This window comes from Gracilinanus agilis, chromosome 1, assembly GCF_016433145.1.
Source record: "Gracilinanus agilis isolate LMUSP501 chromosome 1, AgileGrace, whole genome shotgun sequence".
Lineage (NCBI taxonomy): Eukaryota > Metazoa > Chordata > Mammalia > Didelphimorphia > Didelphidae > Gracilinanus > Gracilinanus agilis.
In genome coordinates, this window is record NC_058130.1 from 564084343 (window position 1) to 564107982 (window position 23640).

The 23640-nt window shown below is 36.5% G+C and overlaps 1 pseudogene; it reads right to left on the reverse strand.

The window, feature by feature from the left end:
* LOC123254202 overlaps positions 1–23341 on the reverse strand; it is a 55472-nt pseudogene extending 32131 nt beyond the window's left edge.
* Between the last annotated feature and the right edge of the window lie 299 nt (positions 23342–23640).

The window sequence follows — 23640 nt, forward strand, 5'->3', positions numbered from 1 at the left end:
GTCCCCCACCAAATTGCTAATAACTAAACTTAGGGGCAGATCATATTGACACATTAATATCTATTAATATTTTAAAGGCATACTCTTCATTTGAAATGATTAATTATAAGAGAAATACAAATTAATAAAACCCTAAGTTCAAATCTCACACAGCAAACAAGCAAAGATGTAAAAGATGGGAATACTGCTATGTTGAAAGAAATAACAAATGTAGTAAAAGAAGACAAGCATGGAAAGACCAAAGCAAAATTGAAACATGGCCTAGAGAAATCATAAACACGATACAAAGTAAATGGAGAGAACCCACAAAATAATCAAATATTGATATTTCAAAATTACCAAGAAGAAGCCCCAAAAATAGAAATGAGGAGTTATTGTCCTCACAAACATTTGAAGAGGTAAAGAATCCACATATATGGATCATCACATATGTTGTCAGTGATTTTCCCAGGCAACATATGCAGCTAATAAGTGTCTGAAACAAATTTCAACTCAGGTCTTACTGACTCCAGACCCATGGCTTCATGTACTGCAACACCTTGTATAAAGCAAGTAAATGAGAGAAACTGATGAAATTTCCCTTTTCTCCTTTTCAAGTTCTAATGAGCAGAACATAGTGAATGAAAGCTTTCAGAGGACTGAGATCAGGATTGTTGATATTGCATGTATGGCTGTAAAGTCAGTGCTCTCCTAGTTCAGGTTCTATGTTGGAACAAAATAAGGTATGGGTGAATAACAGGACATTTAACAAAGGAGGGAGTTTGTTTTAACCTCACACAGCAGGGATTCAAAACAAGGAGAGAGTGGAACTCAGGCTCCCCCTCCTCTTCTGCCTCCATCTGGAAACATGTCTAGTCATCAATCATCAGAACATAACAACTCTCTCCATCTCAGGCACCTACTAAATCTAAAAGGTCTGGTGCCCTGTAGCTTAGGCAATTTTGTGCCCAGCACCTCAAAGCTGGGTCAGAGAAGCCAAAGCCAATCAGGTTTCACCGGAGGTGGAGTGAAGAAATTTTATCAGGGAAATCCCTCTGGAAAATGGGGTGCAAAGAAGTTGTATAGGGTTTTTTTCGAAGGAGGGAGCCTTACCATATGTAGGATTCTTGTGGATGGACCATAGCAAATTGATAAGCAGTCAGAGAGAGGGCAGAACTCAGAATGATTTCAAGGCAGCATTGCAAAGATGACTTGGGAAGAAACAATCAGAAACCTGTTGCAAAATAGGTTGATCAAATAGGTGCTTTTGCCATGGCCTTCTATAGAGATATCCAGGACTAACATCATTGAATTCGAATTATCTGGATAGATCTGCATCCTAAAGGAATCACTTAAAGGAATGTTCTATGCTTGTTTTCCCATATTGAACTCTCACTAAATATATGTGAAATAAATTTCCACTATTATCCACTTTTGAGAAGAAAATGAAAGGGCATAAAGATGGTCTTTCCTTGGGTTATTCAAACAGGATCTGGACTAGATTTTTTCCTAATGGCCCTTTCATCTTGAACAGTTTCTTATTCTGCAATTAGGCAATTTCTAATTTCTGAATGAAAGGTTCTATAGAATGAATGAATAAATGAATGAAAGATGAAATTCACAGTAAATATTTACTCTATGCTAGGCATACGAATACAAACAAAATATTACCTGCCCTCATGATGCTTAAATTCCAAATATCTATAAGTGAGTGGTGATCAAGGAGGAATGTTTTGAACAGAGGGTGCAATGAGTATCATAGAAAAACAGATATATCTTTTCCAGAAATGTTAGAATTGATTTGATAACTATTCCTAGAGATATAATTAGAAAAAAAGGAGGAATAGGTGAGTCAGGAGTAGGGAAATATTTTCTGTGAATTGCTTGACCCTCCCTAGACCAACACTGATATATAAGGAAGAAGTTTCTAATAAGTTGAACTGTCTAAAATTATGAAATATGGTCTTTTATGATCTAATGATTTGCCTTTCACTGTACTTATTCTAAAGAGACTGGATGACCCTCTGTCCAGAGTATTATTAAATGGATTGCTACAATAGGCAGGAGACTTGACTGGACCTTGGAAGTATCCCAGTTCCATCCTTTCTGAAATTCTTTGTGCCTGGAAAAACGTTATTGGTTGGTGCTGAAAGGGTGGGGATGGTTTGCTGGGCCAGAATATTCAGGGTTAGTTCGAACATATTGATATTTGCTGCCCAAGAATGCAGCCAAGACATAAAAGCTAGCCTGACAACATTGGGGTTGGAGATAGGTAATTACAGAGTATATTAGTTCAATGTTTGTGTAGAAGAAGGTGAGTTACCATTAAACAAGATAAGCAGAAGAAAGGCAAAAAGAAGTGTCATATAAATGCAATAAGAAGCAATAGCTAGATGCTCTGGTGAAGAAAAAAAGCAAATTGAACAAGTGCAGGCTTTTCTGTAGGGTCCAATTCTTCATAACAGAGTACTTGTCCCTTTCAGAAGTACCTTGATATAATTGGCACCCTTTTGCATGGTTTTAGATGTATTAAAGTATTGTGTTTATTTTCTATGACTCAAGAATACTCTTTTATAGCAAGTGGATCTCTTGAATAGTGGAAGGGCTCTATTGCCTCCAAGAATATGCTACCTTTACACCTGACTTTATAGTCTTATTTCTTGAAAGTAGGATGATGCACACCTAGAAGAGAAAGAGTTATATAGCTGCTGGGTAAGTGGAGGATCCTAAGTGTAGGCTATATAAGCTATTGATCCTACAGATGATGGGGAAATTCCTTCCATAGCCTTCACTGCTGTGGAAGCAATCAGTGGAGGAGATTTAATATTGATGTGAAGTTGGAAGTGAATGATGTCAGGATCTGGATGAATAAGCAGACAACTCTGGCATGACTGGACTATAGCAGTAGGTGAATTAGATCAGGCTGTATGTGTAGAGTGTATTTTGTTATAGATGAAGCAGTCAATATTAAATAGTAAACATTATTTATTTAGCATGAATATGTTATTTAGCATGGAAAGAATGAGAGAGAGAAGCAGCTTAATATAGCAGGTCAAAAGCTGGTCTAAGAGCCAGGAAGATTGAGTTTCGGGTCTAGACACCAATATATACTAGCCATGTAATTCTGGGTAAGTCACTCAGACACAGTAACCTCAGGGAAATCAGTAAAACAAAAAGTCACAGAGTAGTTACCTAATTGAATTGCTAATTAATTATGAAATGAGAGAATTGAACCAAAAAGGGGGTTCCTCTAAACTGAGTGGGGGATAGGAATGCTAAATTCTTTGGATACTCATCAGGAAAGACTACAATGACAGCAAGTGGGGAGTAATGCTTCAATTACAATTTAATGAGTTATAGAAAGTACAGAAGTGGAGGCAGTTGGTAGGAGGTGAGAATGGAGGAGGTTAGCATGGAAACAGTGAAGGCAAGTAGGCAGTGTGGGGAAGAGAATGGGAAGGGAAGGGACACATGATGTCACTTATATAACCATGGATGAAGTTGGGAACACTCAGAGTTGATGGACCTACAATAGTTGTAGCAAATGAAAGAGGGCTGGGGTAGAGGGGTGCCATGGAAGTTTGAGGTCTCATTATTTTGGTGGGAGACAGACTAACTCTTTTCAGTACCAATTTGGGATTAGTTCAATTACACAGTTACTTCATCACCAAATTACGAGCAATACTTGAGCATTGATTGATGAAATATCCCTCATCTCAAAGTTATCAGCAACACATGGTGCTGTGCTGGTCTTACTGCAGACATCTGAAGTTTCTCTGAAGTTTACAGAACAAGGGCAATTAGAAGGACCAAAGAACTCTTATAATAAGATGGCTTCCCTTGATTTAGGATGAAGTCTCAGCATGTGACTAGTTAATTTATAAAACTGTTTGCATATAACTGTCATGCCCCTTTAATCTACAGGGTAGTCCCTAAGTACAATCTTATTTCTTGGTATTGTTACTTTATATTAGTTATTTAATAACTTACTATACTAATTAGAAGGGGGAACTGAAAAAGGTATAATTTTAATATACTAATGTACTTAAGGAGGAGTTCCTCATTGAGAGCATTCTGCCTCCAAGAAAGGCTTTCTCCCTTTCTCTGATTGTTGTTGTATGTAAAACATGTTTGTAGGGCTCCTATTGATCTAGTCCTGTATCATTTCATCCTGAGATATTCAAATAGATCATTTACTAGGTGTTATTATTATTATTGTTGTTGTTGTAGGTCCTTCATTTTTAAAGAATGGTATCTTGGCTTGCATGTTGATTGAATTTAAGTGAGGCAGAGTTGCAAAAATTCTCAGCCACATTATCCCTTCCAGAGTTATTTAAGTCCAATTGCCAGACAAAAGTCAAGATGACTGGTGATGGCTTGGGATGTAGTGGGTAATGATGCACTGAGAGCAGATCTGGCATGGCAACTGCTTATTTGTGTTTCAGTTGAATTTCCTCCTGGTTCCCATTCCAGAAGTGTGGAGACACAGGCCCCTTGATAAGATTTTATCATTATTTTGTGCCTAGTAATACAGTGCAATTACAGTCCAAATGCATACCATATGTACTTGATGGCTACACTGTTAAATTGGCAAGCCTTGCTAATTGCTTGCATTCTTAAGCCTTCTTACTTGTATGTGGTTATAAATTTCTTTATTCTTATGTATCCACTAGATTGTCTCTGATCTTATCCTCACTATTCATCTACACTGGTACCACTGAGTCTCATATCTCCTCTCTAACCCTCTTTTCTGTGGCCTTAAAATCTGATGTTACTTTAATTTCTAAGTGTTTCTTTCTAAGCATGTGTGGCTCAACTTACTCTTCCTCCCTCTTTAGCACTCTGTCAGTTCCCATAGTTATCCTTCCTCTCTAACTATCTCCATTCCAGTATATTGGCTGAGATAACTTTAAATTAATTGATTTCACCTTTTCAATATCTCTTAGATGTGCCCTCTTCACTCCTTTAATATTTCCTCTACTCTAATGAAGGCCATCATCACTTCACACTTAGATGATGGGTTTGTCCATCTCATGCCTCTCCACACTTCAGTCCTCCATTCAGCCATTAAAATAATTTTCCTAAAGAACAGCTTTGATCATGACTCTCCTTACACACACACACACACATAATTCCAGTGGCTTCCTAGTCCCCCCATGTCTGAAATACTCTTTTGGCATTCATATCTATTCAGAGTCTAGTTGCCTCCAACCTTTCTAGTATTTTTATGCCTTACTCTTTGACACATACTCTTTAATCCAATGATACTGGCCTCTTGGCTGTCCCATGAACAAAACATTCCATCTCTGGTCCAGACATTTTCTCTGGTCATCTCCCATGCCTGGGATGCCCTCCCTCTCATCTCCTCTGAGTACTAATCTCCCTGTCTTCTTTAAATCCAAATGAAAATTACACCTTCTACAGGAAGTCTCCCCTAAATCCCTTAATTCTAGGGCTTTCCCTCTTTAATCATTTCCTATTTAGCTATATGTAGCTTGCTTTGTATATATTGGTTTGCATATTCTTCCTCCCATTAGATTATAAATGTCTTGAAAGTCAAGAGTATCTTTTGCTACTTTTTGTATTCCCAGCACTACATAAATTGCCTAGCACATGGTAGGCACTTAAAAATGTTTATTGACAGATTGATTAGAAAGCAGCTATGTTCATTCCAGGGTTATCTTTGGGTCATAACACAACTCCAAGATATATTAAAATGTATGCTCCTTGAGGATAGTTACTTTCACATTTGTTTATTTATAATCTTATTGCCTGGAATATGGTAGGTTTTTAGTGTATTACTGATTGATTAATTAATTAATCATTTTCTAAATTGCAATATAACTCTTGTAAATAATTAAATTTATCTACACACCATCTTACTTTCTGGTCAGTATGATATGGAATCTTAGAATACAAAATTTAGAGCTAGAAGGGACCTTAGGGTCATAGTAGTCTAGTCATCTTATCCCAAAAGGAATATCATAAGCCTGCAACACACTGCCAAGAACTGGAAGACAAAGATATTCTGTCTTTTCTTTTTCTTTCTTTTTAAAATAAATCTGTGATTCACTTTTCATACATTATACATTCTTATGATATATGCTAGAGATTTACTATAGGTCCAGGACCAGGACCCTGAGGACAAATGTTGTTTTACCTCTCCTTTTTAATCTCTCCTAGTATCTAGCACAACACCCACTATATAGAATGTGGCATCCATACCCTATCCTCAGAGTGTACTGAAATCTTCAAAAGAAAATAGTTCAAGTTCTAGTTAAACATCGTAGTAAAAATTCTTTTGTGTTTTCGGGTAACCACCTCCCAGTGAAAAACATAGGAACACTATTTGACAAGTTCATGAAGTTTTAGGGATAAAGATAGGACTGCAAGGAAGAGGAAATTATTGGGTAGAAGACTAGGGAGATGGGGCAATAGTGGCCATGGCAAATATGATAGTGTCAAACATAGCCTGAACCTACCAGAGCAGCCGTATTCCTTTTCTACCTGATCATTCAAGACTGCAGTGACCATACTGGGAGGCATGCTAAGCATTAACAAAGAAACCAAACCAAGAAACCATCTAACTACAGGAACCATCCCCCTTTTCTGTTCTACTTTTTCTCACCCTCTCCTATACTTTAAGAGAGAGCTTTAAATCTATTTTGTAATGTTTCTTCTATAAGCTTCTTTTTACAGCTGCAATAGGACTTTTAAGTCTGTCTTTCTTTAGATAAAGGATGGGATTGATTCCAGTTGTTTTCTGTGTATGCCTTTAATCCTTACAGAGTATGCAGGTAGGGCAGGCTCTGGGGGTTTAGTTTACAATATGTAATTAGGTAGAAGTCTCTCTAGCTTAGTGGCTTAAATGGCACTTGGAGGGGTTCAAATGTCTTGATATCGATTTTATTTTTTTATTAGTAATCCAACAAATCATTCCAAGAAGCAGGGATCCTTTAAAATGGAGATGTTTTCTCTCCTGCTCCTAGACACATTGTGATTGTAATTTGGGGCACCTTCAGCTTTCAGTTAAAGAAAGGGAACATCATTGGAGTTCAGTTTCAACAGAAACTTGCCAGAAGAACCTCAGTTTGTCTCCATTATCCCAACTGAAAATCAACTGTTTGAGGGGAGGGGTTTGAGAGTCAGGAGTGTCTAACTCCCTCCCTTCTCACTGAAGCCTGTCAGTCAGTGTCTGTGACTTGGAGATTATTGGCCCTGGCATAATTATCTGCTTCCCCAAAATATCTGTTATTTATCAACATAACAAGCTAAATACTATTTGACCCAGAAAAGGAAGAGGAAGAGATCTCATTCCTAAAAGTCTCTAGTAGCAGAGACAGTCACGGTCTGTTTTTATACTTTTTCTTGAAGCATAATACACTCATGCATACATACATATACATAAACACGTATGCATGTGTATATATGTATATTTACCTTTATATAAGCATTTGTTTCTTTACCATGACACAAACATATACGTATGCATTTCCCATGTTATGCATGATGATCCTTGGCTACATGCAAATTTGATGTGGATTTTTTCTTCATTACAATCTTTAATCTACTAAATCTGTTAAATAGTCTGATCATGGCAGCAAGGAGACTTAAAAACTTACTATACTGGGGGCAGCTGGGTAGCTCAGTGGATTGAGAGCCAGGCCTAGAGAAGGGAGGTCCTAGGTTCAATTCCGGCCTCAGACACTTCCCAGCTGTGTGACCCTGGGCAAGTCACTTGACCCCCATTGCCTACCCTTACCACTCTTCCACCTATGAGTCAATGCACAGAAGTTAAGGGTTTAAAATTAAAAAAAAACTTATTATACTGATCAGGCTGAAGCCTAAAGAGACTCTTGGTAGTTACAACTACAATAAACTTTAGAGGGAAAAATGGTAAGTCAAAGAAAGACAATTCAATTTGACTGAATCTAGACAGGATTAACAGAAGATCAATATCTGCTATAATAAAACTCTATACTTATGTAGGGTCTCCCCAAAGTTTTAGTATTGTATCTTCTTTTTCACAAATAAAATCCAGAAGACCTGGATCTTGCTTCCTTGTGATCTCACCAATTACTCCCTTCATGCAGAGATGGAGCACTGATTAAAAAGCAATCTCTACCAATAAGTATAGTCTCATGTTAATGGATTTTGAGGTGGGAGTTCTACCTATATATTGAAGAATTTTAATTGGATGATCCCTAAGATCCCTTCTATTTCTCAATCTATTATCCTATGATCCTATGATGCCAAAGTCCTATTGATAGCATTTGATTTTCACAATTCTTTGAAAAGATACTACTTATGTGACTGTCCCCATTTTACAAAGACTCTGAAACTGAGAAAAGTTTAATGACTTGCCTGTGGTCACTTAGTGAATGTCAAAGGAAGAATTTAAACTCAATTTTTTTCTGCCTTAAAGTCTAGCAATCTACACACCTTGAAATGTATTTTTTATAAAATCTATTAATGATTTCAAATAACTATGATTTCAACAGTGTGTATATTCTTCCACACAGATAGCTGAACTTCTGTGACCACAGAGATCCATTACCTGATATCCAATGATTTAGTAATAAGTCTCTCCCAGCTTAGCTAGGTCAGTCTTATAACAGATCTATTAGCTGTGTTTTGGTATCTCCAGTCCTCAAACTTTTCTGCCTTTGTGAGACTTACTCTAAATCGAGCTGCACTGACTATATGTTTGCAAAACAACAATGAGGCACAGAAGAAGGACATTAGTGGGAAAAAGTCTTGGAATTTTATAACTATACCTTTTACATGTTGTTCCAAATCCACTTCATTTATTCATTGGTATTTGCATGTACACAGATCCACTGAACATCAGAACCAATGGTTCCATGATCACCATTTCTGTCTCTGTCAAAACAACTGGACCACTGCCTCATCCTTCTATATTTGTTTTCATTTGGATGTGATTTTTTGCCTCCTACTTGGCTGCTAATAGTCTTGGGGGATCCAGTCTATGTCAATTGTACATCTGTTACCCATCATCCTTTCCGCATTACCTAGCCAGCATGTTTTCATACCATAAATCATATCCAATAATCTGTAAACCCTTTTAAAATCATTTATTTTTACTGTTACAAATGGGTGAGGAAGAAGGAAGAAGAAATTAATCCCTACTTTAACTCTCTGTACTACCACAATATTCTCCCAACACCAATTATTTCCCTCTTAATGACAGTTCCTCTTAGAAATCTTCCTAAATAAAAAAAAAGATTATCAAAATTTTAGCACAATATGATTGATATCTACAATGTCCCTTCAGCTCCAAGATATGAGATGCTACCTCCTTAGTGAAGGAGTTTTAGCAAGTTACATATTTTGACTCCTCCTGTGGAGATCCTCCTTCATCTCCCTCCCCCATCCCTCACCCCTTAGATTAAAGAAAGTTAAAGGATTTTATTTGCAGGTAGGTAGAGAAGTTGTTAACTGCAAACCAGCAAATATTTATTAAATTCCTACTGAATGCAAGACCTCTTCCTGATGTCTAAGAATGTAAAGATAAAGCAAACTCTTCTTACCCTAAAGGAGCTTACATTGGAATAGGAACAAACAACAAAAGCATAAATAAGTAAATATAAGGTCCTTCACAATCTAGCTTCAACCTATTATACCAGTCTTATTTCATATTACTGCCCCTTTATAAAATCTATGTTCAAATTGACTATCTGCTGTTACTCTAATTCCATACTACCTCCCCAGTCTTCATATATTCATAGAAGCTACACATCAGGTTTAGAGTGCATATTAGCCTCATCTCTGAACCTCATTTATTGTGTCTCTTTAAGACCCAGATTAATTGGAACCTCCTTGATCTACTTCCCCTCAATCCCAATTCTTCAACCTTGGTAGTACTTATTCTGTCTTCAATATTCTTAGACTTATATGTGTGCATACATTGTATCTCCCTAGTGGCCTTCATGACAGAGACTGTTTCATTTGTAGTTTCCTATTTCTCAACATCTTTCATAATACTAGGCACATAGATGCTTAATAAATGTATTTCAAATTTAAGTAAATTATACTCATTGTGGATTTTCTCTCCAAGAGTCACTTACTTTCATGTGGTTCAATGGGTATATGATTGGGGATGTTAACTTTGAATGATCACTCTATTGCAAATATTATTGATGTGGAAATACATTTTGAACAATGAAAAAAAAATTAAGTTAATGCGTGCTATTGAAAGAGTCATTTAATATCCAGATTCTTCCATGGCTAATCCATGGATTCAAAATTTTGTCTTTATTTACCAGCTGTCTCTATTTTCACAGGCATAACATTGGATATACTATATAGGACAATATCCAATATCTGTTATCTTCTTTAAAATAAATCTGTAGTGGGGAAGCTGAGTGGTTTAGTGGATTGGGAGCCAGGTCTAGAGAAAGGAGGTCCTAGGTTCAAATCTGGCCTCAGACATGACCTGGCTGTGTGATTCTCGGTAAGTCACTTAACTCCCATTGCCTAGCCCTTACCGCTCTTCTGTCTTAGAACCAATACATAATATTGGTTCAAAGACAGAAGGAAAGAATTTAAAAAATAAATAAATAAAATAAATCTGTAGAATCCACTCAGAAACCTTTCTACCACAAGAGAACTCAAAGTCTAACAAAACTCTGTCCTCTAAATTTGATAATAACTAGACTTTATGCAAAAGTTCTATCCATATTAAACAGAAACACTTGTCTAAAAATGCCATTATAGGCTACTCTGAGGTACAGGTGCTATCCAGCTTCCAGGAATTTTGATGCTGCCATCATCATTCTTTCCCTAACAGCGATAGTCCGCAATCATCATCACAGTAAACCACAAGTAGATCTTTTCCCTTGTTCCAGTTTTTGTTACTTTCTGTCATGTGAAGGTAAAAAAATGAATTTGTTTCCTTGATATATTTTTAAAAATCTTTTGACTGAGTAATTTAACCTCTGTGTGATTTTCTCTCCATTAGCATCATACCAGAGCATCAATAAGACTGCTATGTGTTTTTAGAAGCTCTTAGTGAAATCCACTAAGTATGTCCTTAAAATAATCCACTACAAAAGCAATTTTCACTAAAGAACTAGATAATTTTGCTTTGCATAAACCCATGTGTGTATACTTACTATACACATGCATATTTATAAGCTTAGAACTACACAAAGACTTGTGATAGCCTCTCTATGTATGTATGCATGTATCTGTCTTTCTGCCAGATAAATTTTTGTTATATATAAATTTATATATGTATTTGTTTGCCTTATTAGAACGTTAGTGCATGGAAGTAAGGTTTGTTTAATTTATTCATTTTATTTATATCTCTCATACTTAGCATAGTACCTCATTTAATAAATACTTGAAGATTGATTAATCTATAGTCCTGAGAGAAATAATAGCAGGTCCAATCTGTTTTTTTAGGTAACTACCATTAGTTTCCTTAGACCCTTTCAGGCCTCTGATCTTTCATGACTTTAAAATAGCTTCAAGGTACTTCTTCCGCAAGCATTACTGATGTTTATGCTTTTAACATTAAAAAAATTGTCTAAATACCATAGTAGCACGTGTTCCTATAGCCTCTGAATGAGCCGAGTTAACTCCTGGGAGATCCATCCTGTCATCTCAGAAGCAGAGTGTAATAAAGAATAAAGCAAGTGGAGTCAGGCCTAGAGACAGGAGGTCCTAGGTTCAAACCTAGCCTCAGCCACTTCCCAGCTGTGTGACCCTGGGCAAGTCACTTGACCCCCATTGCCCACCCTTACCACTCTTCCACCTATAAGACAATACACCAAAATTAAGGGTTTAAAAAAAAAGAATAAAGCAAGTGGATGGGGTTTGTCGGTCCCTATCAGTAGGTAGGAAAGGAGGGTGCAATAGTGGAGGTAGTAAATTGAGGTGGTAGGAGAGATGTAAGGGAATGGCTGAGTTTAGGGAAATATAGGACAATAAAGTATAATGAGTGGCAAGGGGAGAGGATGAGGTAGTTGGGCAGGCAGCTGCAACAGGGAGACACAGACTGGGCACACAGGCTTGAGACAGAGGACACTGAAGGGAAACAAGCTGAATCCTTCTAGGTAGGAAGGGCACTTCTACAGACAAAAGGTAGGGCCAGCCAGAAATGGTTTGAAACTAACTAGAAGGCTTTCTAGTCAGTTTCTCAGGTTCACAAAAGAAGAGTCCAGAAGCTCTTCCCTGTCTGTGAAATAGAAGGACTTCTCAGAGGAAGTATAGAGATTACCCCTTCCTCCAAGATGGATGCCTCCAACTCCCCTCAGGACCCAGAGAGAAACTATTCCTTTCTTTCCTTATCCCTCTTTTATCATTCAACCAATGATTTAGTAAAAGATTTGATTAAATGGCAACAGTGTTTATTAAGTTTCAGGGTTGATTATAAAGGACAGAGGGATACAAGGTTTCTCTAACAACTGCCTAGGGAGAAGCTCCAGGTGGAACGGGACACAGGAATGGGAGACTGAGAAAGGGCCTGCCCTCACTCAGTCCATGGAGGTTTTGTTGCCTTTAGGGTTAGGGAAGTTAAATACAACAATTCAGGAGATAATTTGTATCAAGGGTAAGCCCTACTTGACTATGGGGAAAAACTAAGTCTTCAAAGTTTGATTGCTATCACCCAAATCCACTCTTCTCCCAAAACCCACAAGAAATTAGGAAAGGGAATGGTGATTGGAATAGGGAAGATCAGGGAGATCCAGAGGCATTAGCTAAGCTACAAAATCTCAAAAGAAAAGGCACAAATTCAGGGCCAGGTTTCAGTCCAGAGTCTGAGCTCAGTTGACCCTTCTGCTTTGACCAAGCCTCCAGCATCAACTGCCCCTAGTCAGGGTTCTAAACCCTTCTTAACTGCCAGACATTCTGCAGTTAGCCTTTTGCAGGGTTGATTGCACTTCTGCACTACAAGAGTCTTCTATATCATATTATCTGTCACACAGTAATATTCTCTTTATCTCTTGTCCCAGACTGTCCTAGTTGACCACAAACTTATTTGTTCCCTCTATTTAGACCACCATTCTAAAGCATAGATCATATCAGATGACACTGTGGAATTGATCACTTCTGCCCATATCCTCACACATGCCTCATCACAGCCAGAATTTTGCAGATGTATCTTCTTGGTTCATTCTCCATCTCTATTGTAATCCTACGAGAGCTGAAAATGTTTATGAGGAAAGGGAAATATAAGCAGAAGACAAGCTGAAAGAAGAACCTTGGGATTGTTAAAAATTTGAATTTAGGAAAGAATGAGTCATGATTTTGCAGTATTATCCAAGGACAAAGTTTCTCTGACTCCAGACTATTGGCTCTTTGGACAGGAATCTTTAGAGTGGAAGAGAGTAATTCATCAGGCTGACATAGCTTAATGAAATATTCCTCAGAATCATTCATATTGCTTGCTCTATTTCTCTATTCTCCCATTAATGTTCTGATATTTAATTCTGTTTTACTAGTTAGCCATCAACCAGTGAAATAGGCACTCTCTTCAGTATGTCTCTCTCCAGTTTTTAGTTTAGCTATACATCTCCGTGACATTATTTGATCCATCATCTTTGTTCTAGCCCTGTGACCACAGGTATCCCCCATGTGTCTCTGTTCTGGGACTTTTCTTCTAAAGCCTCTCCCTTGATGACCTTATCAATTCTTATGTATTAAATTACCAATGACTCTAACCAATGACACATCTTCATATCCAGCCGTAATCTCTCTCCTTAGTAATATTTCTCCAATTGCCAAGTACTTGCTCATCATATCTACATGGAAGTTCCATAGACATCTCAAATTCAGCATATGAAAAATGGAACTCATGCCCCCCTAAAAAACTACCCATCCCTAATTTATTTTGAAGTTGAAACCATCTCCATTGAGTTACTGATATCATAACTTTGTAAATTTCCTTGAATCTTTCTTCTCCCTCAGTTTCCATATCCAGTTACCAAGTCTTATCAGTTTCATATTTATACTTTTTAATATCTATTTCCATCCAATTTTATCTCCTATCAAAAATATTGTAATTACCTCCCTGTTGGTCTCCTTGTTTGTTTGTTTGTTATTTTTAGCTTCTCTGGCCTATCCTCTTCATCTTTACTTCATAGCAGCCATTTCTTCCATCAAGTTTTACCCCAATCAATCCATCAGCAGTCATTTATCAAGTACCCTCTATGTCTCAAACACTGTTCTAAGTGCTAGGGATGCAAAAACAAAAATGAAGGTCACTGCCTGTAAAAAGCTTACAGTCTATCATGTGTGCCACCTCCTTTAGGAAAATAGCTTTTGAATCTTCCCTGATACAGTTTGTTAGTTGTTGGTGAACAATCAAAAATCATTCTCTTCATTACCCAAATTATTTTTGCCATACTGTATCCAAGATACCTAGGTCTAGTAGATAGAAATATGGCTTCAGAACCAGGAATTGATGGGTTCAAGGCTTACCTCTGATGCTTCCTGTATGACTCTGGTCAAGAAAATTCAGTGGCTCCCTGTCATCTCTTGGGGAAAAAATACAAATTGCTATTTGTCCTTTAAAATCCATGGCAACCTGTGTGCAGGATTCCTGTATAGATAATTTGATGCTTTTTTAGATCACATGCCCTGAATTCTAGCCCAAATGCTGCTCTTACCATTCCCAAACTGAGCATTTCATCTGCCTCTTTACATAGGCAGCCACCCTCTCTCTGACCTTCTTCATCCCTCCTGCCACCAGGCCAATCACATACCCACCTTACCTTTTGTCTTAGAATCTATTGTTTCCTTCATGACTGAAGTCAGACACAAATTCCTATGGGAAAGCTTCCCTAATACCCTTAGTTTTTTTTTAATATTCTTTCCCACCTAAAATCATTTAATTTATTCATTCTTTTTAGAATACAAGTTCTTTGAAGAAAGAACATTTTTAAAAATTGTATCGTGAGTAAAATACAGTGCTTTACACAGAATAAAGAATAAACTAATGTATTTAAATGTCTGCCATGTCCCAGGCATTGTGTTAAGTGTTGTTGAAACAAAGAAAGGCAGATGGCAGTTATTGATCTCAAAGAAGCTAACAGGCTAACTGGGAAATGTGAAAATGACTATTTACAAACATACATATATACACATGATAAATTAGAGGTAATCAACAGAAGGACAAGTGTAGCATTGAAGTGGGGTACTTTAGAAAACAAGTCCAGACATCCAGAAGTTCAAATTAGTGGAACCAATATTAATTTATTAATCTTGATTAATAAACATACATAGCTGGCCAGGGCAACCTTCCTAGTGAAGGCTGCTCCAAACTAAAATTATAATGCAGTTTTTATAGAGTTCAAGATACAAAGAAAACGTTCATTCATGATACATAACTTTGGGGAAGCAGCAGCAACCCTTATAATCTGTCTGGAAACCATTTTTGGTCAGTAGCGTGGGATTTGGGATTTTTCCACTGTATCTCTTATCCTGGACTGTGAGGCAGTAAAGGGAGTCATTTTCTCATGTGATTGTTATTTTGATGTTCACGGAAAGCTCATTTCTGATTTTTACTTTTCCCCAGGGAAAAACAGTTTTTCTGGACAATGATTTAGTTTACCTCACTTCAGCATTAAGGGCATGGGGGAATCTAGATAGGTTTCCTGTAGAAGGTGGACTTTTTATTTCAGGCAGCTAGCAGATTAGTAGATTTAGAGATGGATGGAAGAGAAAAACCTGAATTCAAATTAGTCATCAGATTATACCTGTGTGACCCTAGTCAAGTCACTTAATCTGGGCATACTTAATTCCTCAACTGTAAGATCACAATAATAATAACTGTATCTTAGGTTTGTTCTCAGGACCAAATGAGATAACATCTGTAAAGGTTTTGACATAGTGCCTAGCACATAGAAGGAATTTAATAAATGCTTAAGTGGGGAGACTGAGATAAGGAAGAAGAACATTCCAGTCATGGAGGTACTTACTATAGAGTTCTATGTAAATACTATTGTTATTCATCATTATTATTAATGTTCTATAGGACTAAGGAAAAAGTATTATTATAAAAGAGTTTTTCTGTTAAGTAGAAATTTATCATAATTTAAACATTTTATTACACCATGGCCTATCTGATCTTCTAAACAGTCACCTTCCAACAAAAGGCTTTCTAGGACAATATTTAATGGTGCCATTCTTTCTTTTTTTCCCCAGCAAGTTTTGTTCTTGAAACTACAAGGCGGTTTGAATGTAAATACCATTTCTTCAGGGATTAATTCAAACTCCAAGAAGATATGACTTAGAATCTGACTTTCTGTAGAGAGTTGAGGCCAACTAGTTCTGAAAGTATAAAGCTGAGAGCCTTATAGTGAGTTGACAAATATTCCAAGTTTCCTGCTGTTGTTCAAATTAATTAAAAGGAATGGCTTCTAGGGGGAAAAATATGTTGAAAACAAGAGAACACTGATCCTTGCTAGGGCTCCCTCACAGTTGCTGCTCAGGCCCTTGCCAGTTCCTGAAAGACTAATAATCTTCTTCACAAGTGCATTCAAGCTCCAGTAATTTAGTAGTGCTATGCATCTGTAACTTTTAATTATCTGTTTAATCAGGCTGTGAATAAACTAAAGTAGGTTAATTTTTAAAATCCTACTTGGAGCAAATGTTTTGACTGGATTTGAAATAAAGCCAGCACCTGGTGAGATTACAGGACTGAAGTAAAACAGACGGCTTGCTGAGATTGTGTGTGACATTATTCATGTCCGCACAGCGCAGCATTGTTGTGAACAAATCAACACTGTCTGCAATTAATTTCAAATGTGCCCACCCAACCAAAGGGTGTGTTTTCAAAGTTTGATGCTTCGAGAACAATGAAGGCTTCTTCACAAGTCCTGCTTCCAAGTTCAGACTCTTAGATATGCCTGCTTTCAAAAAACAACCATTAAAAAATAATATTGCAGAAGGAAATTTATCCTTCACTACTCCGGCTTACCTCTTCAAGATGTTTCTTATCTTTCAACCGATTGAGGACCGGTGTGTCTCTAAGGCTTGATGAAGGGATGATACAAGGTGTCCTTAATGCGTGGGGTTAATGTTAATGTTCATTACCTCCTACTTCCCTCCAGGGATTACTGTTGACATTGCCCAGTGAATACTAATTCATTTCAATATTCAATACTGCTGCAGCTAGGCTCTCATCAAAATCATTGTGCTGCCTCTATTGTTGAAAAACAGCAAGGCAATTATTTGCAACTACAGAACTGGGAAGAGAAATTCAAGTTCCAATCACACTTTTATCAACACAGGGGGAAGTATTTGACATTTGCTGCAGCAAAAGAAGTTGCCTTTGTGCGGTACTACATCGACTCCCGATTGAAGCAATAATCAGCTATTTTACCACGGGGAAGGCAGCGGTTGCCTGTGTTTTAGGGCTTGATCAACGTACTTATGCTTGGGGATGTTATGAACAAAACTCAAGACACCACATTTTACAGCAACCGCTTCAGTTAAGTGCCAGAGGCAAGATTCTTAAGGACCTTGGTTCCCCCATCGAGTGGAGAGCTCCCATTGGACTGTGGGGAGGAATGATATAAGGAGAGAAAACTGAAATCTTTACTCAAGATGAATGAGATTGTAGTTTGTATGGGCATAATTGTTTCTCAGAACAGGAAATGTTGCTTCGCATTACACCAGAATGTGACAGATTTGTTATCACTGTGCCACTGATAACATTTATAGTAGCATAAAATTAAAACATTTAGTCATTTTTTTTTGGTAGATTGATTTCTACTGTGGTCCTACATACTTTAAATGACTGAAATGGGTTAGTGCCTATAATGTGCTACTTAAAAACGTCCATTTCAATAGGAAATTATGAATACTAGCACATATTATCAGAAGAATCGCATTGGAAATCAAGAGCTGGCTTTAGATTCAGAAAGACATGGGCTGGATTTCTGCCTCTAATACCTACTAAATATACAATCATGGACAGTTCAGGGTATTTTGTTGTTTTTGCCGAAAAGATTGCTAGAGTCTTTAAATTCTTTGAAGATTTGCTAATCTGAATTGGAAAATTCAGGAGCTCCCCACATCAATGGATCAATGGATTTGCTAGTCAGGATCATGACACAGTCCTACCCTTCCCAAAAGAATCATTGTTTAATATACTGATGTATGTTAACATATATATATATATACATATATATATATATATATAGTATCCCTCTTTTCATGAAAAGTACAACGCAGGTGACATGAAGATTTTATATTAAATGAGTATGTAATCAAAAACTCATCTATTTACATTGTGACATTTCACTACTCTTTTTAGTAGCCCCCAAATTCAAGTTTTGGAAAAGCTTAGTTACTCCATTTGTATATGTAACAGTGCATTTGGCAAGGCAGCCCAAGTTACTGAAGGCTCTCAGAAAAAGAGGAATAATCCATAGGTTGGGGATAAGAGAGTGGAGTTTTCTTGATAATGGGCAAATCTCTCTAGAGAAGATTAAGGGTGGAGAGAAGAGCAGAAATTAAAGTTGGAAAGATTGCCAGCAAATACAATAATGGCACATGACAATTAAGAGGAGAAATGCTTTCAAGGACAAGGACTTTAAGATTTATAGAACTTTTGGAGTGTTTTCTTTTTCCTGGGTCACACCTGGGCATATTAAGAGGATTTAGCAAGGAGTCTCTAAACTATGACTTTGTAGAGAAACTACTTAAATAATGGTGAATCTACATTACTCTCCACTTCTCCCATTTATCTTATGCCCCATGCAGTGGTAGTCAGGGATCATTAAAAAGTTGTCGGGGGGGAGGGGTTGTGGCTTTTTAAAATAAAGAATTTTCCTTACCAAATTTTTACATTTCTTTAATAATTATTGGTTAGAGATGATATTAATTCATTTTTAGACCCTTACCTTCCATCTTGGAGTAAATACAGAGTATTGACTCCAGGACAGAAGACTAGTAAGTGCTAGGCAATAGGGGTTAAGTGACTTGCCCAGGGTCACACAGCTGGGAAATGTCTGAGGTCAGATTTGAACCTAGGACCTCCTGTCTCTAAGCTTGGTTCTCAATCCACTGAGCCACTCAGCTGCTCCCTGAAAATTTTAATTACATCTTGACTTCATATTTTTGTTATAGGTATGATAATAGGAAAGGACGGGAACATCTGAATTTCATGTGCAACCATTTTGTGATCTTATTTATTTATTTCTCTATTTACTTGTTTACATCTAGTTACTTTTGAATTTATTTGTTTATTTTAAATTTATGTGACTTTTTTGTTTGTATGCTTATTTTTAGGTTAGAAAGAAAGGAATCCAAATGGAGCTAGGACAACCTAAGTTAATTACTATTAACTTATAATTAAAATTACTTAAATTTAATTTATTTAATTTTAAATTATTTAAAAAGTTAAAATTATTATTTCCCTACAAATATTGATTGGCACCAAGGGATATAAGGGAAATGGATGATTCCTCCCCTTTTTGAGACAAAATAAAGGCAAGAGAATTAGAAACTTTAAGAAAAAGGCATAGCCTTGGAATGCCCTAATATGTTTAAACCATTATGGTTAATGTTATTCCCTTTCAATGAATGTAGAGTGGTAAGTAATGTTATTCTTTATTCGAACTACCCACCATTCGTTACCTCTGTTTAACAACATATGGAAGTAACTATGCTTTCAAGAAAAAAGCTTTCAGCAAAAAAAATACTCATTTTAAAAAATATTAGAAATTATGGGAGTTAATGTAACTTTCCTTAAAATGATATTATTTATCTAAAACAATCAGAAAACAATATTGGTAAAGGGGATAAACTAAAAGTCTTGCCAATAAGATCAGAAGTGAAGCAAGAATGTCCATTAACTCTACTATTATTCAATATTATAATAGAAATGATAGTCATAGGAATAAAACCAGAAAAAGTGAATCAAAGGAATTGGAATAGGCAATGAGGAAACAAAACTATCACTCTTTCAAGACAATATGATGCTATAATTAGAGAATTGAGAATCAACTAAAAAATAAATTGAAACAACTAATGACTTTAGAAAAATTTCAGGAAATAAGATAAACATAGGTAAACCATTGTCATTTCTTTATATAACATTAAATTTGAGGACTAGATAGAAAGAAATTTCATGTAAAATAACTGTAGACAAAATAAAATGTTTGAGTCTATCTGCCAAGACAAACCCAAGAACTATAAGAACACAGTTATAAAACATTTCGTATACAAATGAAGATTAAAATAACTGGAGAAGTACTGGTTGCTCACTGATATGCCAAACTAATAAAATAAAAATGTCATACTACCTAAACTGATTTACTTATTTAGTGACATACCAACCTACTAAAATTACTTTATGAATCTAGAAAAAATTAATTGGGAAGAACAAAATGTCAATAACATTAAAGAATTCTTAAAATATATGAAATGAGGTGGCCTAGCATGACCATATTGTATTTCGCATCATAAGGAATTGACAATAGAAGTGATAGATCAATTGATTGATATGTTTTTCCCAGAAATGATGTGTTGATTTGACTAATAAGAAAAATATGAGAAGTTCATGCATCAGCTGAATAAAAGAAAAAGAAAGTTTCATTGTAGGTCTGGATTCAGGCAAGAAAAGTCGAATAATCAGTAGCCTAGAGTCTTAGATCCCTTAATAAGGGGTTTGTGGTGGTTGTTCAGTCTCTTTTCAGGTGCATCTGACTCTTTGTGGCTCATTTGGACGTTTTTTGGCAAATATACACTAGTGGTTTTCCATTTTCTTTTGTGGCTCATTTTAGAAATGAAGGGAAAATGAGGCAAACAGGATAAAGTGACTTGCCCAAGATCACACAGCTAATATCTGAGGCCACATTTGAACTCAGGAAAATGAGTCTTCCTGACTCCGGGCCCAGTACTTTAGCCTCTGCACCATTTAGCTACTCTAAAAGGGTCTTAATTTAGTACAAAAGGAATGGTAGATAATTTAGTTATAAGTATTCAATAACACAATTTCGGAAATGGAGGGGATCTCCCATTTAGCCTCAATAATTAAGTTTAACCAAGAACCAAAAAGTATACTCTTACTATGACATGTCCTCTAAGTTCCTCCTCATTCTTTGAAGACCTCTAAAGAAGGGGAAAATAATATCAGGAGACATAACTACTTAAAGTTTTGCTCAAATGTAATCACTAAGACTTCTTTCCCTCCATCCCCTTTACACATCAAGCCTAAATTTGATTATGTAACTTTCACTTATTTTCCTACTTTTATCTTTAGAGTCAGACAGAACAATTCTGCTATTTCCATCTCTCGTCCTGTCAAATAATTTAACAAACTATTATATTACCATTGAGTATACTCTTCTCTGGACTAAACTTCTCAATTTCTTTTGCTAATCCAAATATTACATGGACTCATGTTTCTTCACCATACTGGTTACACTCTGCCAGGTATTTTCTATTATTGATGTTTTTATTAATGACATAACAGCAATAAAAATTAATTTTATAACCTATATATGGCCTGAGCATAAGGGCTATCATTTTAGTCTTAAATTTTATACTTTTCATAATAAAAAATGCTTAATATATCACAATGATACATTCAGATTGAATTTGAAATCTACTAAAAACTTTAGATCTATTTCATGAAAAGCTGCTATTTAATCTTTCTTCTTTGAATTTGTACTTGTAAATTGTTTTTGTTTTGTAGCCAAAATGTAAGTCAATGTATTCATCCTTTCTGAGTTTGATTAAATAGTATTCAGTCTGATATACCTGACTACCATGATCTTTTGGATCCTAACTTGGCCATATAATGTGTGAGCTATCTCTTCTAGTTTTGTATCATCTGAAAATTTGATAAAGATGTCATCTATGTCTTTATCCAAGCTGATTATTAAAATATTAAATAGCGCAAAACCAGAAACAGATCCTTTGGGTTCAGGATTGGAGTGTTTCTGCCACAGTGACATGAGATCATTAATCAATACTCTTTGAGTTCGGTCATTCAACCACCTCTGAATCCATTTAGTTGGATTATCATCGTCTTCTTCCTTCCATCTACCTGATTAGCAGCCAACATTTACACAGTACTTTAAAGTTGGCAAACCTTTGTAATAATTTAAATGTGTTATTTCTTTGAGCCTCACAACCCAAGTAAGTTAAATGCTATTAATTCCTATTTTATTGATAAGGAAATAGGCTCTAAATCAGGTTTAATGGGTTGCCCAGGGTCACATAGGAAATGCCTAAGGTAGATTTTTAGTGCAGAGAGTGAAAAGAGAAGTGGAGGCACATAGGACAGACAGCAATTTTAAGGAGTTTTGCTCAGAAGGAAAGAGATATAGAATTGAATAAGGTAAAAGAGGAACTGTAGGGTCTAATGATGATTTTTTTTAACCCTTGTACTTCGGTGTATTGTCTCATAGGTGGAAGATTGGTAAGGGTGGGCAATGGGGGTCAAGTGACTTGCCCAGGGTCACACAACTGGGAAGTGGCTGAGGCCGGGTTTGAACCTAGGACCTCCTGTCTCTAGGCCTGACTCTCACTCCACTGAGCTACCCAGCTGCCCAGATGATTTTTTTTAATTGGGAGGAGACATAAACCTCTTTATTGACATCAGGAAAGGGATCAGTAGATAGGCAGAGTTGAAGTTTAGAAAGAAAGTAGGAATAAAATCTGTGTCATTCTGCTAGTGAAGTTGAAGTAGGGAAGAACTGGAGTTAAAGATGCATGTTGAAGGATTGGCCTTGGTGAAAAAGGCCAGTACCTCTTTAGAGAATGGATTTAAAGGGATACAGTGGAGAGAAAAAAAAAAGAACAAGAAAAATGATCTCAATTATTTCAATAACTATAAGGCAAAAGTCTCAGCTAAGGGTATCAGGACGGCAGTGTTTTCATAGGCTTGAGAAGAGGAAAAGTTTAGAGCAAATTGTTGTGAATAGGACAGAGAATTGATTAAGGAAGAGGAAAACTTTTTTGTTTGTTTTTGCTACATTGAGGGTTCAGTTGAATTTAGATAACATATATTACATTACATAAACAAGATAACTTAAATTACAGAATATAAAAAATAAATGGATAATACATGCAAATGCATTGTTATGAGTGAAAAAAGGGAAAAATTATTTCCTATATTAGGTGACTTTGGAAGGCTTTATAGAGAAAGTGGCTTGAATAAAACATGGGATACAATAAAGTGGAAATTAGAAGAAATTAGACATAAAAGAAAGCACTGAGACTTCCAGGCTAAAATGGCCACAGAGTAGAAACAAGGGACTTCCGCACCTCACCACTTACCAATATAAAGCACTTCAAAAGGACAAAAACCAAAATCAGACAAGTGAAGGGGCTCATCCAAATGCCTTGAAGGTAGGCACTTTTTGAGCATGTCCATGCTGTAAGTGGGTAAAATAATTCCTACCAAAGCATGACCTGATCACACCTCCCCCACTCCACTTACAGCATGAGAGCCAGAGTCAGAATGAGGGTGAGGCAATTGCTAGGTTCTTGGGGTTCTGGCTGTGGACACCACAGACTTACCCCAGAAAGCAGAGAGGCTTGGGACCCCAGGAGGCTAAGGAACTTGGAGATTGGGCAGAGAGAGAGAGAGCAGAGAGGGGCTGCACACAGCAGATGCAGTGGAGACTGAAAAGTAATCTCAGGCAAAAAATGCTTTGTACTACAATACACAGA